The 17,963-nt window shown below is 45.9% G+C and overlaps 1 protein-coding gene across 5 annotated transcripts in view; it reads left to right on the forward strand.

Annotated features, from left to right (window-relative positions):
* SYT14 (synaptotagmin 14) overlaps positions 1–17,963 on the forward strand; it is a 298,006-nt gene that overhangs the window by 259,120 nt on the left and 20,923 nt on the right. Inside the window, exon 7 of one of the 5 annotated variants that reach the window (XR_011019496.1) lies at positions 15,704–15,757. The exons of the other annotated variants lie outside the window; for them this stretch is intronic. The gene's annotated coding sequence lies outside the window, so the exon portion shown is untranslated. Of the gene's footprint in view, positions 1–15,703; positions 15,758–17,963 lie in introns of those variants that run through there. 5 annotated transcript variants of the gene reach the window in all.

Raw genomic sequence — 17,963 nt, forward strand, 5'->3', positions numbered from 1 at the left:
CATTTAAAAGACATTTTCGCCCTTGAAACTTAAAAATCGATTTTCTCAAAAACTATAAGGTCTTTTTGAAAAAAAAATGTTTCCTCTTATTCCCACTGATCCCCTTAATATACCCTGGGAATTTGGTGTTCCTAAACTTTAAGCAGGCTTTGCTATTAACCGTTAAAGTCGGCGGGTTTTTAAATGTTTACATTTTTCCTTTGAAACTTTAACATCGATTTTCTCAAAAACTATAAGGTCTTTTTGAAAAAAAATTTTTTCCTCTTATTCCTCCTGATCTCCTTAATATATTCTCCAAATTTGAGGCTCTTAGCATTTAAGGGGGCTTTGCTATTAACCCTTAAAGTCGGCGGCTTTTTTATATTATACGGAGCGTTACGGTTTAACGCGAAATTACGGTAGCGTTTAATGCGAAATTACGGCATGAACGAAACGCGAAATTTCGCGTTGAAAATTACGCTTACGGTATTTTCAATTACGATTTTAATGGCAATTTCGCTACGCTAATTTCGCATCGTAATCGCAAATTTCGCATGCGTAATTATAGTAATGCGAAATTACGAAAATTTCAGCTCAACTCTAATCCTCTGTGACTTCAGCTAAGCCACAGGTCAGTAGATATACGTCCTCTGTGACTTCATCTAAGCCACGAGTCAGTAGATATACGTCTTCTGTGACTTCATCTAAGCCACGAGTCAGTAGATATACATCCTCTGTGACTTCACCTAAGCCACAGGTCAGTAGATATACGTCCTCTGTGACTTCATCTAAGCCACGAGTCAGTAGATATACGTCCTCTGTGACTTCATCTAAGCCACGAGTCAGTAGATATACGTCCTCTGTGACTTCATCTAAGCCACAGGCCAGTAGATATACGTCCTCTGGGACCTCATCTAAACCACGAGTCAGTAGATATACGTCCTCTGTGACTTCATCTAAGCCACGAGTCAGTCGATATATGTCCTCTGTGACTTCATCTAAGCCAGGAGTCAGCTTAGATGAAGTGACAGAGGACGTAGATATACTGTAGTGGTGGATAAAATGGCTGAAGGACAACTATAATGAGAGGAAAATGGAGGCTGCCATATTTCTTTTCTTTTAAGCAATATCAGTTGCCTGGCAGGTCAGTAGATATACGTCCTCTGTGACTTCATCTAAGACACGAGTCAGTAGATATACATCCTCTGTGACTTCACCTAAGCCACAGGTCAGTAGATATACGTCCTCTGTGACTTCATCTAAGCCAGGAGTCAGTAGATATACGCAGTGGGGTACCTACGGTATTAGGCACCCGGTGCTGATTATCCACAGACCCCCCCCCCACCCCTTCTTTTTTTTTTTTTGCAATTGACAACTGTAGTGAGAGGTATATGGAGGCTGCCATATTTACTTCCTTTCAAACAATACTAGTTGCCTTTTAGACAATACCAGTTGCCTGGCAGTCCTGCTGATCTGTTTGGCTTCAGCAGTATCTGAATAACACCAGAAACAAGCATGCAGCTAATATTGTCAGATCTGACAATAATGTCAGAAACATCTAATCTACTGCATGCTTGTTCAGGGGCTATGGCTAAAAGGGTTAGGGGCAGAGGATCAGCAGGGCTGCCAGGCAACTGATATTGCTTAAAAGGAAAGAAATATGGCAGCCTCCATTTTCCTCTCATTATAGTTGTCCTTCAGCCACTTTATCCACCACTACAGTATATCTACGTCCTCTGTCACTTCATCTAAGCCAGGAGTCAGTAGATATACGTCCCCTGTCACTTCATCTAAGCCACGAGTCAGTAGATATACGTCCTCTGTGACTTCATCTAAGCCACGAGTCAGTAGATATACGTCCCCTGTGACTTAATCTAAGCCAGGAGTCAGTAGATATATGTCCTCTGTCACTTCATCTAAGCCACAAGTCAGTACATATACGTCCTCTGTGACTTCATCTAAGCCACAGGCCAGTAGATATACGTCCTCTGGGACCTCATCTAAGCCACGAGTCAGTAGATATACGTCCTCTGTGACTTCATCTAAGCACCGAGTCAGTAGATATACGTCCCCTGTCACTTCATCTAAGCCCCGAGTCAGTAGATATACGTCCTCTGTGACTTCATGTAAGCCACAGGCCAGTAGATATACGTCCTCTGGGACCTCATGTAAGCCACAGGCCAGTAGATATAAGTCCTCTGGGACCTCATCTAAGCCACGAGTCAGTAGATATACGTCCTCTGTGACTTCATCTAAGCCAGGAGTCAGTAGATATACATCCTCTGTGACTTCATCTAAGCCATGAGTCAGTAGATATACGTCCTCTGTGACTTCATCTAAGCCACGAGTCAGTAGATATACGTCCTCTGTGACTTCATCTAAGCCACAGGCCAGTAGATATACGTCCTCTGGGACCTCATGTAAGCCACAGGCCAGTAGATATACGTCCTCTGTGACTTCATCTAAGCCACGAGTCAGTAGATATACGTCCTCTGTGACTTCATCTAAGCCACGAGTCAGTAGATATACGTCCTCTGTGACTTCATCTAAGCCAGGAGTCAGTAGATATACATCCTCTGTGACTTCAGCTAAGCCACAGGTCAGTAGATATACGTCCTCTGTGACTTCATCTAAGCCACGAGTCAGTAGATATACGTCTTCTGTGACTTCATCTAAGCCACGAGTCAGTAGATATACATCCTCTGTGACTTCACCTAAGCCACAGGTCAGTAGATATACGTCCTCTGTGACTTCATCTAAGCCACGAGTCAGTAGATATACGTCCTCTGTGACTTCATCTAAGCCACGAGTCAGTAGATATACGCAGTGACGTACCTATGGTATTTGGCACCCGGTGCTGATTATCCACAGACAACCCCCCCCCCAATCAGGAAGACAACATGCGGCGCGCTTAGCCGAAAAATGGGGCTACATTGTGCGGCTGCGCTGAAAAATGGGTGTGGGCATGGACCAAAATGTGGGTGTGGTCACGGGTGGAGACAAATTTACATGAACTTACCAATGGAGGGACATTAGATTAGGACAGTGGTGGCGAACCTTTTGGAGGCCGAGTGCCCAAACTGCAACCCAAAAGTCACTTATCTATCGCAAAGTGGCAACAGCAATTTAAACTAAATACAAACTCATACATGAACATTATGGAAAATCCAAGTTGAAAATAAACTGTGAAGATAAACAATTTCATCCATCCTACTCCTGAAAAATGTATTGTTTTAGAAACCCCCTCCCCCCAGTTTTAATTTTCTGTTTTAAAAAGCTAAAAAAGTAGGTTTAAAGGACTTACGAGGTGAAAATAAACTTCTGAGAAAAACAATTATATCTATCCTACTTCTCCTAAAAATGACTTTTTTAGATATCCCACCGTTTTATTTTATATTTAAATCTAGTTTTTAAGTTTTTACTGTTTCATTATCTCTGCTCAATGACACCTTCATTGAGTATGCCAGAGCTCAAATCTATGAAATATTGACCCTTTTTATCTCTTTTCTGCTCTTAAAAGCCATTTACTGACAGAAAAATGTTTTATGGCTGTAATTACTTATCAGTGAGGGTTATGCTATAGTCTGACCCAGTCCGACCCGGTCCCGACCCAGTCAGAAATTGATACTTTCATACCTGATGTTTAACTTTTTCAGGCAGAGAAAGAAAAAAAGGAACACAGCATAGTTATTTGTGTGCTAGGCACTGTACATACACATGTCTATCTCATCATGTCACATGTCACCTCGTAAGTCCTTTAACCACTTGCCGACCGCACACTCATAACGTGCGTCGGCAAAGTGGCAGCTGCAGGACCAGCGACGCAGTACTGCGTCGCCAGCTGCAGCCTAATTAATCAGGAAGCAGCCGCTCGTACGAGCGGCTGCTTCCTGTCAAATCATGGCGGGGGGCTCCGTGAATAGCCTGCGGGCCGCCGATGGCGGCTCGCAGGCTAGATGTAAACACAAGCGGAAATAATCCGCTTTGTTTACATTTGTACGGCGCTGCTGCGCAGCAGCGCCGTAAGGCAGATCGGCGATCCCCGGCCAATCAGCGGCCGGGGATCGCCGCCATGTGACAGGGGACGTCCTGTCACTGGCTGCACAGGACGGATAGCCGTCCTGTGCAGCCCCGATCACCGGGGGAGGCAGCAGGTAGGAGAGGGAGGGGGGAATTTCGCCGCGGAGGGGGGCTTTGAGGTGCCCCCCCCGCCACCCACAGCAGGCAGGAGAGATCAGACCCCCCCAGCACATCATCCCCATAGGGGGGAAAAAAGGGGGGCAATCTGATCTCCCTGCCTGCACCCTGATCTGTGCTGGGGGCTGCAGAGCCCACCCAGCACAGATCAATCAAACCAGCGCTGGTCCTTAAGGGGGGGTAAAGGGTGGGTCCTCAAGTGGTTAAGGCTATTGTCTCATATGATTATGATTCAGCTTTTCCCATAGTCTCACAGTTAGCAATCATGAGGCCCCCAACAAGACAAATTCAGCAATCATGAGGCCCCCAACAAGTCAAATTCAGCAATCATGAGGCCCCCAACAAGACAAATTCAGAAATCTTGAGGCACCCAACAAATCATGAGGCCCCCAACAAGACAAATTCAGCAATCATGAGGCCACCAACAAGACAAATTCAGCAATCATGAGGCCACCAACAAGACAAATTCAGCAGTCATAAGGCACAGAAATAGACAGCATTTCACATAAATGTGCAGAATGCCCCCTTAATATGGTAGACACCTCTCACCTGGCTTCTGAATTCTCCTCTACTGGCTGCTGTGCCTGGCTGGCAATACTGTGTGGACTGAAAGGCCTGGCAGTGATGCTGTGGCCTGGCTGGCGGTGATGCTGTGGCCTGACTGGCGGTGATGCTGTACATGACTGGCGGTGATGCTGTGGCCTGACTGGCGGTGATGCTGTGGCCTGACTGGCGGTGATGCTGTGGCTGGGCTGGCGGGCGGTGATGCTGTGGCTGGCGGTGATGCTGTGGCTGGCCTGGCTGGCGGTGATGCTGTGGCTGTGCCTGGCTGGTTGAAGTAAATGTTGGCCTGACTGGTGGTGATGCTGTGGCCTTTTTGCCAGCGATTCTGGGCTGGTTGGCTGGTGGTGATGTTGGGCTGGCTGGCCTAGATAGTTTAGGTAGTGAGAGGTGCCCCCTAGTTTAGGTAGCGCCAGGAGCCAGTGTAGGTAGTATAGTAGTCCCCAGTACAGCTAGTATAGTGGCCCCCAGTATAGTGGCCCCCAGTATAGCTAGTATAGTTTCCCCCACCCAGTATAGCTAGTATAGTTGCCCCCAGTAAGTATAGCTAGTATAGTTGCCCCCAGCCAGTATAGCTAGTATAGTTGCCCCCAGCCAGTATAGCTAGTATAGTTGCCCCCAGCCAGTATAGCTAGTATAGTTGCCCCCCGCCAGTATAGCTAGTATAGTTGCCCCCTGCTAGTATTGTTGCCCCCAGTAAGTGTAGCTAGTATAGTTGCCCTCTGCCAGTATAGCTAGTATAGTTGCCCCCAGTATAGCTAGTATAGTTGCCCCCCGCCAGTATAGCTAGTATAGTTGCCCCCTGCTAGTATAGTTGCCCCCAGTAAGTATAGCTAGTATAGTTGCCCCCAGTAAGTATAGCTAGTATAGTTGCCCCCAGTAAGTATAGCTAGTATAGTTGCCCCCCGCCAGTATAGCTAGTATAGTTGCCCCCAGTAAGTATAGCTAGTATAGTTGCCCCCAGTAACTATAGCTAGTGTAGTTGCCCCCCGCCAGTATAGTTGCCCCCAGCCAGTATAGTTGCCCCAAGTAAGTATAGCTAGTATAGTTGCCCCCAGTATAGCTAGTATAGTTGCCCCCAGCCAGTATAGTTGCCCCCAGTAAGTATAGCTAGTATAGTTGCCCCCAGTAAGTATAGCTAGTATAGTTGCCCCAGTATAGCTAGTATAGTTGCCCCCAGCCAGTATAGTTGCCCCCAGTAAGTATAGCTAGTATAGTTGCCCCAGTATAGCTAGTATAGTTGCCCCCAGCCAGTATAGTTGCCCCCAGTAAGTATAGCTAGTATAGTTGCCCCCAGTATAGCTAGTATAGTTGCCCCCAGCAAGTATAGCTAGTATAGTTGCCCCCAGTAAGTATAGCTAGTATAGTTGCCCCCAGCCAGTATAGTTGCCCCCATTAAGTATAGCTAGTATAGTTGCCCCCAGGAGGGTGAAAGCAGCGCTAGAAGGAGGGACAGTGGGGGCAGCGGTGGGGAGGGGGGAAATATCCCCCCCCCTCCCTCACCTGGGACCCCTCCTTCTGCCTCTCTCCCCCTCCATAACTAACTGTCGGGAAGTGCGGGGTGGCCGGAATAAGTGGCCGGCTAAGAATTACTCACCTCATTTCCGCGTTCCAAGCGTGGAGCGCAGCGTCATGTCGTTACAGGTCTCCGCCTTCAATGCTGCCCACTGTGCTTCCACTAATCAGGAAGTACAGTTGGCGGCATTGAAGGCGGAGACCTGTAACGACATGACGCTGCGGCTGCGCTCCACGCTTGGAACGCGGAAATGAGGTGAGTAATTCTTAGCACGCCTCCGGCCGCCCCGCACTTCCCGACAGTTAGCTATGGAGGGGGAGAGAGGCAGAAGGAGGGGTCCCAGGTGAGGGAGGGGGGGGGGATATTTCCCCCCTCCCCACCGCTGCCCCCACTGCCCCTCCTTCTAGCGCTGCTTTCACCCTCTGCTGTGGGGGGTCGTGGTGACCCCTAGCTAGTATAGTTGCCCCCAGTAAGTATAGCTAGTATAGTTGCCCCCAACCAGTATAGCTAGTATAGTTGCCCCCAGCCAGTATAGCTAGTATAGTTGCCCTCAGCCAGTATAGCTAGTATAGTTGCCCCCCGCCAGTATAGCTAGTATAGTTGCCCCCTGCTAGTATAGTTGCCCCCAGTAAGTGTAGCTAGTATAGTTGCCCCCTGCCAGTAGAGTTGCCCCCAGCCAGTATAGCTAGTATAGTTGCCCCCAGTATAGCTAGTATAGTTGCCCCCCGCCAGTATAGCTAGTATAGTTGCCCCCTGCTAGTATAGTTGCCCCCAGTAAGTATAGCTAGTATAGTTGCCCCCAGTAAGTATAGCTAGTATAGTTGCCCCCAGTAAGTATAGCTAGTATAGTTGCCCCCCGCCAGTATAGCTAGTATAGTTGCCCCCAGTAAGTATAGCTAGTATAGTTGCCCCCAGTAAGTATAGCTAGTGTAGTTGCCCCCCGCCAGTATAGTTGCCCCCAGCCAGTATAGTTGCCCCAAGTAAGTATAGCTAGTATAGTTGCCCCCAGTATAGCTAGTATAGTTGCCCCCAGCCAGTATAGTTGCCCCCAGTAAGTATAGCTAGTATAGTTGCCCCCAGTAAGTATAGCTAGTATAGTTGCCCCAGTATAGCTAGTATAGTTGCCCCCAGCCAGTATAGTTGCCCCCAGTAAGTATAGCTAGTATAGTTGCCCCCAGTATAGCTAGTATAGTTGCCCCCAGCAAGTATAGCTAGTATAGTTGCCCCCAGTAAGTATAGCTAGTATAGTTGCCCCCAGCCAGTATAGTTGCCCCCATTAAGTATAGCTAGTATAGTTGCCCCCAGGAGGGTGAAAGCAGCGCTAGAAGGAGGGACAGTGGGGGCAGCGGTGGGGAGGGGGGAAATATCCCCCCCCTCCCTCACCTGGGACCCCTCCTTCTGCCTCTCTCCCCCTCCATAACTAACTGTCGGGAAGTGCGGGGTGGCCGGAATAAGTGACCGGCTAAGAATTACTCACCTCATTTCCGCGTTCCAAGCGTGGAGCGCAGCGTCATGTCGTTACAGGTCTCCGCCTTCAATGCTGCCCACTGTGCTTCCACTAATCAGGAAGTACAGTTGGCGGCATTGAAGGCGGAGACCTGTAACGACATGACGCTGCGGCTGCGCTCCACGCTTGGAACGCGGAAATGAGGTGAGTAATTCTTAGCACGCCTCCGGCCGCCCCGCACTTCCCGACAGTTAGCTATGGAGGGGGAGAGAGGCAGAAGGAGGGGTCCCAGGTGAGGGAGGGGGGGGGGGATATTTCCCCCCTCCCCACCGCTGCCCCCACTGCCCCTCCTTCTAGCGCTGCTTTCACCCTCTGCTGTGGGGGGTCGTGGTGACACCCCCCTGGGTGTCTGACACCCGGTGCGCCCCGCCCCCCTACGCCTTATGATAGGGACGCTACTGGATATACGTCCTCTGTGACTTCATCTAAGCCACAAGTCAGTAGATATACGTCCTCTGTGACTTCATCTAAGCCACGAGTCAGTAGATATACGTCCTCTGTGACTTCATCTAAGCCAGGAGTCAGTAGATATACGTCCCCTGTGACTTCATCTAAGCCAGGAGTCAGTAGATATATGTCCTCTGTGACTTCATCTAAGCCACGAATCAGTAGCTATACGTCCTCTGTCACTTCATCTAAGCCACGAGTCAGTAGATATACGTCCTCTGTGACTTCATCTAAGCCACGAGTCAGTAGATATGCGTCCTCTGTGACTTCATCTAAGCCAGGAGTCAGTAGATATACGTCCCCTGTGACTTCATCTAAGCCACGAGTCAGTAGATATACGTCCTCTGTGACTTCATCTAAGCCACGAATCAGTAGATATACGTCCTCTGTCACTTCATCTAAGCCACGAGTCAGTAGATATACGTCCTCTGTGACTTCATCTAAGCCACGAATCAGTAGATATACGTCCTCTGTGACTTCACCTAAGCCACAGGTCAGTAGATATACGTCCTCTGTGACTTCATCTAAGCCACGAGTCAGTAGATATACGTCCTCTGTCACTTCATCTAAGCCAGGAGTCAGTAGATATACGTCCCCTGTCACTTCATCTAAGCCAGGAGTCAGTAGATATACGTCCCCTGTGACTTCATCTAAGCCACGAGTCAGTAGATATACGTCCCCTGTCACTTCATCTAAGCCAGGAGTCAGTAGATATACGTCCCCTGTGACTTCATCTAAGCCAGGAGTCAGTAGATATACGTCCTCTGTGACTTCATCTAAGCCACGAGTCAGTAGATATACGTCCTCTGTGACTTCATCTAAGCCACGAGTCAGTAGATATATGTCTTGTAGCAGAAGCAGTGCTGTGCAGGATTGGGCTGGCTCCTGTGCACATTTCTGGCACTATCTGATGCAGCACTATTTGGTGAACGGGAATATATGTTTCCTGAGCTAATGAGATTGATTTTTATGTTAAAAATACTTTTATTCTCTCAGTTCATAGTGAAAAATACACTCTGTAGCATTATTTCAGAATCAAATATCTTCACCATAAATTGTGACTGGAACATAATCTAAGTTCTGTGATAAGCAGTAAGAATAGCCAAACAAAATTTGTGTTTTTTATCTACAGTAGCACTTTTTATTTTTAAACTAGAATTAGTAAAACTGAGAAATAATGTGTTTTTTTCTATTTTTTTTCCCTTGTTTTCCCATTAAAATTCATAGAAAACTAAATTGTTCGAGGGAAAAATAGCATACAATGAAAGCCTAGTTTGTCTTGAAAAAAACAATATATATTTCATTTTTGTGTCATAATTAGGGATAATCTGGTCCATAAGTGGGAAACAAGGTCTGGATGCGAAGTGGTTAATGTTATGATAAATTATATTTACCTTTTAATCTGTAGCCAAGTAAGAATTTCCAGAGCAGACAGAAAGCCCTTATATCGCTCTTCTCTGCAACCTTGGCAACAGAATTCTGGAGTAGGGCTGACAATTGACTGTCCAATCATTCCCAGGATGCTCCAGGAGTAGGTAGCTGCCCAGAGCAGGAGCCATTGTTACTCATTTTCAACACTTAGCATAATCCATTGAATGGAAGAAAATATTGACAATCATTCCTGTCTCTTAAGGTGCGTACACACATGCGACTATAGTCATTTGAAACGATCGTTCCCCGATCGTTTCAAACGACGATCGTTTAAAAAAAAGCAATCAACGATCATTAAGTCTAACGACGGACGAGCTAGATCGTTAAAAACTAACGATCTAGCTTGGCGGATTTTTACCAACGACGATCGTTTGCAAAAGTAGTACATCGTTAGAAACGGTCGTTCGTACTAGGCTTGACATGCGCATTTCGCTATTTCTCCATGAAACTTCTCATTTTTATGCGCAAGTGCAATAGTTGCTTTACGTGATGTAACGTTCGTTTTAACGATCAGATCGTTACACACATTTAAAAACTAACTTTACTTAGGTCGTTCTTTCATCAATTAAAAGTTCGTTCGTCGTTCTCAGCGAACGATCGTTGTCGCATGTGTGTACGTAGCATTAGATTCTGTCAGAAGTACTGGGAAGTCATTGGGTTTTATATGCACATAAAAAAAGTAGTTTAGTTGAAGGTTTTGTTTGTCATTAATCTTTGTTAAACTGAAAGCACTGATAATTTCTCTACAAAATAGCATTTCTATACACACACCCGGTGTTTAGCCTGTGTAATTCTGTAATTTGATCTCTCAGCGGTGTCAGGTAGCTGCCTCTGCCGAGCAGCTAATATGTAAACACAGGATGTTAACCCTATGCCTGCTTCCATGAAAACAGGAAGTAGACACACTGCAGATTTATTGCAGGATTTGTATCAGCTGTAACAAAGAAATATTTTTCTTTAAGGCTACTTACACACCAGGACGTTGCGTTTAGGGGACGTTATAGGGCACATAACGTGCCCCTAACGCAACGCCTGGTGCTCTCTGGTGTGGACGTCAGAGCGAGCCGCGTTGTGCAGCTCACTCTGGCGTCCGTGATGCGTACTCTTGGACGCATGCGGCATCACGTGGTCCCGCCCGGCCAATCGCCGCACAGAGCGGCCTCTCCAGGAAGTAAACACTGCACGTCACACCGTGCAGTGAATATTAATAAGCCATGTGCCTGGCCGCTCTCCACTCCTCCCCAACACTACTGAGCATGTGCGCACAGTCTAACGCACAGTTAGCATGCAGCACTCTCAACGGATGTGCTGTGTTACAATGTAACGCAACGTGGGCACTGTGAACAGCCCATTGATTTTTCATTACTGTGCTGCACTAACGTGCGCCTGTAACGTCTTAATGTGAAAGCAGCCTAAAGGTTATTATGATGGTGCTTATTTTTTTTTAGAGCAAAGAGAAAGTTCTGAGTTCAGGTCTGCATTAGCTACTACACTATATTGGTGCTCCTGTTATTTTCTTTGATTTTTTTTATTCCGGTCTGGGAGCCCATCCTTGGAAGTTCCTCCCCCGGAAACATCCACATTTTCAGAAATAAATCTTTCTGTTTTGGATTGTATGATAAGGGGGTTAGGTAAAGTGTGGCGGATAAGGGAAGCATTGAGTCCCAGGGATGAAGGTACTCCAACCTCTTACTCTCCCTACTTCTGATATAGGGCTCCCTTATTTATTTAAGTATTTATATAGTGCCAACATATTACGCAGCGCTGTACAGAGTATATATTGTCTTGTCACTAATTGTCCCTCAGAGGGGCTCACAATCTAGTTCCTACCATAGTCATATGTCTATGCATGTATCCAGGGCCGGCCCTAGACTTTTTGCCGCCTGAGGCAAATTTTAAAAAAAAATTTGCCCCAGCCGCCCCTCCCCCCCCCCTCGGGGGGGGGGCCGCCGAGCTGGAGGGGTAGCTGGCAGGACGGGGGTATTGGGCCAGCGGCGGGAAGGGGGGTTGGAACCCCCCCCTCCCTCGCCTGGGTCCCCCGTCCTCCGCTCCCCTCCAGCCTAAATAGATGCAGCCGTATTTGTAAGACGCACGGGCGGGGAGGACACTCACCTCTTCCCAGCATGCGCTCCACTGACATCACTTCCTGCAGCGTTGCAGGAAGTGATGTCAGTGGAGCGCACGCTGGAGCGAGGAGGAGGTGAGTGTCTCCCCGCCCGTGCCTCTTACATATACGGCTGCGTCTATTTAGGCTGGAGGGGAGCGGAGGACGGGGGACCCAGGTGAGGGAGGGGGGGTTCCAACCCCCCTTCCCGCCGCTGGCCCAATACCCCCGTCCTGCCAGCTACCCCTCCAGCTCGGCGGGCCGGCTCCCCGCACCCACGGACGGGCGGGTGCCGCCCCTGGAAACTTGCCGCCTGAGGCAAAAGTTTCACCCCGCCTCATGAGCGGGCCGGCCCTGCATGTATCGTGTAGTGCATGTACTGTATATCATAGTCTAGGGCCAATTTAGGGGGAAGCCAATGAACTTATATGTATGTTTCTGGAAGTTGGGAGGAAACCGGAGTGCCCGGAGGAAACCCACACAGACACGGGGAGAACATACAAACTCCTTGCAGATGTTGACCTTGCTGGGATTCGAACCAGGAACCCAGTGTTGCATGGCAAGAGCGCTAACCACTATACCACCGTGCTGCTCCCTTTCAAAAGCATGGGAAAATCATGTCCACCAAACTTAGTAGGATTTGCCATACTATGCCAGGGAAAAACACATATATATAAGTAGATAAATACTTAATCTACTTACATTACATATGTATTGTACTGTCCACGTTTTGATTTCAGTGAATTTTATATGGAAATTAAGAGAATTCTGTTCCTGGTGGGAACCATGTATTTTGCCCACAGTTTGAGGCTAAATACTGTTGTCATTTCTTCCCTTAACTTTTTTCTTTTCTCCTCCAATCACTGAGTCACCTCAGCCTTGCTTGTATACACAAGTGAGCAGAGGATCATGTTTCAGCAAGGCAGCTAGGCAGGGAAATAAAGGGAAGAGGAGGAATATATTATAGATAGAAAGAAACGCCAACATGCAACTGAATGGCAATGGCTATTAAAGGGCCAGTGCTCCTAAGGTATGTGATAACTCCAAACCATAACAGCAGAAAAGTTTTGAATGCAGGATTAGCATGTTTATCACTTAATACACTCAGACCAGTTGTTGTTGAAATTTGATTGTCATGGTGACAATCCCGCTTTAAATGCTTAAATTTCCAGATTGTAGGTCTCTCTCCACAGTGATGAGACTGTCAGGAAGGAGGGGGGTTGGCATAAGAGTTTTCTTGGGGCCCCAAGTTACACTCCTGGGTTTGGAAAATCTTTTTTTTTTGTTTCCTGTCCCCGGGATAGCTTAATAGAGGTCCTGGGGGTTGCAAGTGAGGGAATAACACTCAAATGTGCACACAGACAGTAATAAGAAAAAAAGTATAATCCTCTTTACAAACCAGATTTTCAATCTCAGAAAACGTTTATTTTGGTTTTGAATAGTATTATTCAAAACCAAAATAAAAGTTTTATGAGATTGGAAATCTGGTGAATCATAAACATATGAGCAGACTATACTATTTCAGTAATGTCACACATCAGTTGTGTATCAAGGCATACTGTATGTCAGAAAGGTAACAATGCGAACAAGTTAGGATTGGATGTTTCTACAACCTCTCCTGTTGTTCTTATAATTGTTCTTATGGTTATATGTGCAAGCTTCTACCTGCACTTTGTCTTGTAGATTTTTTTGCTTTTGCAATTTCTTATTTTGATTTACAATAAACATTAATAATGAGAAAAAAAATGTGTCTGTGCTTAGACACCAAAACTCATAACATCAGAGTGTTTGTTTTGGATGCCTAATAACTCTACCTGTAGGCACTTGGAAAGATGAGAGAGAATGTTGGGGATAGGGTGAGGGGAGATTAGCTTTAGTTGTTAGGCTTAGAAGGTTCGGGTCAAGTGTTAGAAAAGTTTAATGTTGCTGGAAGGTTAGGGATAGGTGTCAGGAAAGGTTAGTGTTAGGGTGAAAGTCAGGGGTAGGTGTCAGGAAAGGTTAGTGTTGGGATGAAAGTAAGGGGTAGGTGTCAGGAAAGGTTAGTGTTGGGGTGAAAGTAAGGGGTAGGTGTCAGGAAAGGTTAGTGTTAGGGTGAAAGTCAGGGGTAGGTGTCAGGAAAGGTTAGTGTTGGGATGAAAGTAAGGGGTAGGTGTCAGGAAAGGTTAGTGTTGGGATGAAAGTAAGGGGTAGGTGTCAGGAAAGGTTAGTGTTGGGGTGAAAGTAAGGGGTAGGTGTCAGGAAAGGTTAGTGTTGGGATGAAAGTAAGGGGTAGGTGTCAGGGAAGGTTAGTGTTGGGATGAAAGTAAGGGGTAGGTGTCAGGAAAGGTTAGTGTTGGGATGAAAGTAAGGGGTAGGTGTCAGGAAAGGTTAGTGTTGGGGTGAAAGTAAGGGATAGGTGGTTATAGGAAAGGTTAGTGTTGGGATGAAAGTAAGGGGTAGGTGTCAGGGAAGGTTAGTGTTGGGATGAAAGTAAGGGGTAGGTGTCAGGAAAGGTTAGTGTTGGGGTGAAAGTAAGGGGTAGGTGTCAGAAAAGGTTAGTGTTGGGGTGAAAGTAAGGGATAGGTGGTTATAGGAAAGGTTAGTGTTGGGATGAAAGTAAGGGGTAGGTGTCAGGAAAGGTTAGTGTTGGGATGAAAGTAAGGGGTAGGTGTCAGGGAAGGTTAGTGTTGGGATGAAAGTAAGGGGTAGGTGTCAGGGAAGGTTAGTGTTGGGATGAAAGTAAGGGGTAGGTGTCAGGAAAGGTTAGTGTTGGGGTGAAAGTAAGGGATAGGTGGTTATAGGAAAGGTTAGTGTTGGGATGAAAGTAAGGGGTAGGTGTCAGGGAAGGTTAGTGTTGGGATGAAAGTAAGGGGTAGGTGTCAGGAAAGGTTAGTGTTGGGGTGAAAGTAAGGGGTAGGTGTCAGGGAAGGTTAGTGTTGGGATGAAAGTAAGGGGTAGGTGTCAGGAAAGGTTAGTGTTGGGGTGAAAGTAAGGGATAGGTGGTTATAGGAAAGGTTAGTGTTGGGGTGAAGGTTAGGATTAGGTGTCAGGAAAGGGTAATTTTGGGGTGAAGGTTAAGATTAGATGTCAGGAAAGGGTAACTGTGGGGGAGGGTTAAGAGTCAGGAAAGGATAATGTTAGGGAAAGATTAGGATTAGGATTCAGGAAAGGGTTATTTTTGGGGAAGGTTAGGGTTAGACATCATGAATGGTTAATATTGAGTAGAAGGTTACAGTTAGGAGCAAAGAAGATGTTAATGTCAGTGGGAAAATTAGGGTTAGATATCTCAAATGGGATTTATTATCAGGGAGCTGGTTAGGGTTAGGCATTTAATGGTGATATGCTTTAAAACACCAACTAAAGCAACTTCAAAAACCTGAAACAGCACAATATTCTGTTTATTGGAGGGGGGGGGGGGGCAAACCCACAAACCCACAAACCCACAAACACCTTCCAAAACATTTTTGTATAGTACTAACTCTGCTGGAATAAATTAAAGGGCACCCGAGGCGAAAATAAACAAATGAAATAAACGATTGTATCAATCTTCCTTCTCCTAAAAATGACTTTTTAAGATATTCCACAGTTTTATTTTATGTTTAAATCTACTTTTTAAAGTTTGAACTGTTTTTGTTGTTTTTGCTCAATGACACCTTCATTGAAGTATGCCAGAGCTAAAATCTATGTACTATTGACCCTTTTTATCTCTTTTCTGCTCTCAGAAGCCATTTTCTGCTAGGAAAGTGTTTTATAGTTGGAATGTCTTATCAGTGAGAGTCACATTGTAGTCACTTCCTGTCTGAGTCAGCCAATTACATACCTGATATTTAACTCTTTTTAGGCAGAGAAAGACAAAAAAGGAACACAGCCTAGTTATTGGTGTGCCAGGCACTGTACATACACGTCTATCTCATCATGTCACCTCGGGTGTCCTTTAAGAAAAAAAAAATGAAATCAAATAATCACTCTCCCTTCCCTTTAGACGCTGGCAGCAGAAAATCTTTCCAGCATTAACAACGAGGAGATGTAACAAGACCAATCAAGTCTCTCATTGACTGTAGGCGGAATTCGAGAAGTGAGAACATCGGTCCTGAGACGTAGCGCTAATGTTTGCAGCCGACGGATGAAACAGATGCTTAATAGCCAGATAACCCGGCTGTTTTGCGGCTCTTAATGCATAATGCGCTATCAGCTGCAGCGATTGTGAGCCTTCTTCCCTCCTGCCCCTTCCCAGCCCCGCGTCTTTTATCCAAGACCATCAACATAAGAGGCTCGGAAAATGTGACATTTCCAACATATATAATTTTTCTTTCAGGGGGGGGGGGGGGGGGGGGGGTTTGACGGCTGGGATGAGGTTCGCTTTGTCTGCTGGAAACCTTTGATGGCGTCGTGTCCTTAAAGTTTTCTAGTGTCGCGTTCTACCCACCAGAGACGTGGAAAATGTTATTCTGCCTCTCGCGCATTACGAGAAGCGATCTGCGCTGAATGTTCCATTAACTTGTCAATCTCGGCGGAGTGCCTCCGCTCGCCCGGCTGCCATTATGCCGGAGTGGAAAGGTTCCTGACTTCCTCCTCTTTATCGAAGTTTGAATGACACACGCGTGGGTTCCGCCGGGGAGGCTGGGAAACGAGCGTGTAGCGGGAAGCGTCAAGTGGTCAGGGGAACAGAAGATTTGGCCGCGCATCAAGGTAAATGTCAGCGGAGGAAGGCAAACATTAGCTGTTATGATCATTCCGGTGCCAAATCAGGTGCGTGGAGAGTTGTGCTTTTGTAAGGCAGCCCAGATCTAAGCCTAGCTGCAATCTGCAGTGATTTCCTGTGCAATCAGTTTAGCAAGGAAAAAAAAAAGCAGTGGGGTGTAGGCAATAAACTGTGTTAAAGTGAGATTATACTTCAAAAACTAAAATTTCAGTGACTGCTGTTAGTTAAATAAAAGAACATTTGAAAGCATTCCCACACATTACCTGTGTGTAAAAAAAAAAACTTTATTTCACTGCAGAGAGCAGGAGAAGCTTGCTCATCTCTGGCTTAACCTTCCTGGCGGTAAGCCCGAGCTCAGCTGAGCTCGGGCTATGCCGCCGGAAGGCACCGCTCAGGCCCCGCTGGGCCGATTTGCATAATTTTTTTTTTGCTACACGCAGCTAGCACTTTGCTAGCTGCATGTGCAATGCGATCGCCGCCGCTACCCGCCGATCCGCGCTATTCGTCGCGCTGCGATCTCCTGATCTCCGATCGCCGGAGGCGATTGGAGGGGCTGGGGGGATGCTGCTGAGCAGCGGCTATCATGTAGCGAGACATGAAAAAGAAAAAAAAATTTAAAAAAATTTAAAAAACGGATTTGCTGCCCCCTGGCGGATTTTTAGCAAACCGCCAGGAGGGTTAAGCTCTCTGAGGCATGTGTCTTCACTTGCCAGGGTGATGTGTATATTCAGTAGAATAAAAGGGTTAGTTAAGACATATTCCTCAGAGAGCTTCAGCTGGCAATGATTACAGGTGAAACTCGAAAAATTAGAATATTGTGCAAACGTTCATTTATTTCAGTAATTCAACTTAAAAGGTGAAACTAATATGAAATAGGATCCTTTTTCAGGTGTTTTGGATGAATTAGCTGATCAGAGTCTGTCACTTTTAGGCTAGAATAGTGAACACTTTCACAACATTCTAATGTTTGAGATTTTTATTTTTAATGGGGCTCTCATAAGGTGTAAGCCATAATCATGAAAATTATAAAAAAAAAATAATAGAGGCTTGAAATATGTTGCTTTGCTTGTAATGAGTCTATTTCATATATTAGTTTCACCTTTTAAGTTGAATTACTGAAATAAATTGACTACTGCACGATATTCTAATTTTTCAAGTTTCGCCTGTATATTTGCCTTTGCCGATGACAAGAGATAAGCAAGTTTCTCCTGCTCACTGCAGTGAAAATAAAGGTTTTTACACACAGGAAATGTGCGGGAATCCTTTCAAATGTTCTTTTATGTAACACAGAGTAGTTACTGAAATTTTAGTTTGGGGGGTATAATCTCACTTTAAGCAGTATTACACGTGTAAAGGTTTACACGTGATGAATAAATTGTAATGCATTGCATGCCATGTATTGCATTCCGCTCTACCGATTGCGCAGTTATTTCGGCTTAACACAGTTTATTGCATACATCCCAATATTCCTTATACACATTTTTTTTTTACAAACAAACTGTAATTTTTTTTTTTTTTTTTTTTTTAAAACTAGTTTCTA

This window comes from Hyperolius riggenbachi, chromosome 4 (genome assembly GCF_040937935.1).
Source record: "Hyperolius riggenbachi isolate aHypRig1 chromosome 4, aHypRig1.pri, whole genome shotgun sequence".
NCBI classification, from domain to species: Eukaryota; Metazoa; Chordata; class Amphibia; order Anura; family Hyperoliidae; genus Hyperolius; species Hyperolius riggenbachi.